Here is a 1,762-nt window from a genome sequence, read left to right as displayed (position 1 = left end):
ACTATTTCAGTAAGCTCTTAAATATATATTAAAATGGAACTATACTTGACGGGAGAGTGTTCCATATCGACAGTTCTCTGTGTAAACGAATATTTTCTAACATTTAATATCGAAAGTTTTTTTATAGACCTTGAGGCGATACTCATCTGAGGAACCTTCCCCGATTAAAAATAATATCTGACACTTAACAATCAAGTTTCCTGGACAGTATTTAACAGACCTCTATCGTTTACCCGCTCGATCTTCTATAAGTATAAGGTAAGATAAGTACTTCAGCCAAGGTATATTTCCGAGATGAGGGTTCCAAACTTGATTCGCATATTCGATATGTGGCCTAACCAAAGCTGTGGACAGTTTTGCTGAGAGTGCGTCCACGAGCGGAACACTGTTAACCTGTTGGTCATGTAGCACTATGGAGTTTCTTTCACACGCACTTCTACAACGTATATGGTTTTATCGGTTGTTATACCATGACCAAACAACCGCATCGTCGTTCGTTGAATAGCAGAACATTCGGATCCGTCTGATTTTGTCAATCACATTTTGCTTTCGATTTTACCGCTACGAATGGTGACGTAACAGACACCACGTAACAAATCACTACCTATAAAATATGTTAGCGAGCCAATCAAAGTAGACAGACTATTCATATCGATGTGCAATCCCTCAAAATGACTGGTACAGCAACCAATTATCAAACTCGCCAACATGTGTTTACGGTCAACAATATATCTTGCCAACGTGCAACATCTCCCGAACCACGAACAAAAAAAATCGATCTTCGCCTGTATATGTCTGGGCTGATTCTGATACGGAGGTCTGTGTACGTCTCCATACCTGGGTTGGATCTCTCCACATCAGTCAGGCGGAGGTCTGTGTACGTCTCCATACCTGGGTTGGATCTCTCCACATCAGTCAGACGGAGGTCTGTGTACGTCTCCATACCTGGGTTGGATCTCTCCACATCAGTCAGACGGAGGTCTGTTTACGTCTCCATACCTGGGTTGGATCTCTCCACATCAGTCAGACGGAGGTCTGTGTACGTCTCCATACCTGGGTTGTATCTCTCCACATCAGTCAGACGGAGGTCTGTGTACGTCTCCATACCTGGGTTGGATCTCTCCACATCAGACAGACGGAGGTCTGTGTACGTCTCCATACCTGGGTTGTATCTCTCCTCATCAGTCAGACGGAGGACTGTGTACGTCTCCGTGATACCTGGGTTGGATCTCTCCTCATCAGTCAGACGGAGGTCTGTGTACGTCTCCATACCTGGGTTGTATATCTCAACATCAGTCAGACGGAGGTCTGTGTACGTCTCCATACCTGGGTTGTATCTCTCCACATCAGACAGACGGAGGTCTGTGTACGTCTCCATACCTGGGTTGGATCTCTCCACATCAGACAGACGGAGGTCTGTGTACGTCTCCATACCTGGGTTGGATCTCTCAACATCAGACAGACGGAGGTCTGTGTACGTCTCCATACCTGGGTTGGATCTCTCCACATCAGACAGACGGAGGTCTGTGTACGTCTCCATACCTGGGTTGTATCTCTCCACATCAGACAGACGGAGGTCTGTGTACGTTTCCATACCTGGGTTGGATCTCTCCACATCAGACAGACGGAGGTCTGTGTTGTATCTCTCAACATCAGACAGACGGAGGTCTGTGTACGTCTCCATACCTGGGTTGGATCTCTCCACATCAGTCAGGCGGAGGTCTGTGTACGTCTCCATACCTGGGTTGGATCTCTCCACATC

This window comes from Pecten maximus, chromosome 1 (genome assembly GCF_902652985.1).
Source record: "Pecten maximus chromosome 1, xPecMax1.1, whole genome shotgun sequence".
NCBI lineage: Eukaryota > Metazoa > Mollusca > Bivalvia > Pectinida > Pectinidae > Pecten > Pecten maximus.
The sequence above is the reverse complement of the archived record's forward strand: the minus strand, read 5'-3'. Positions refer to the sequence as shown.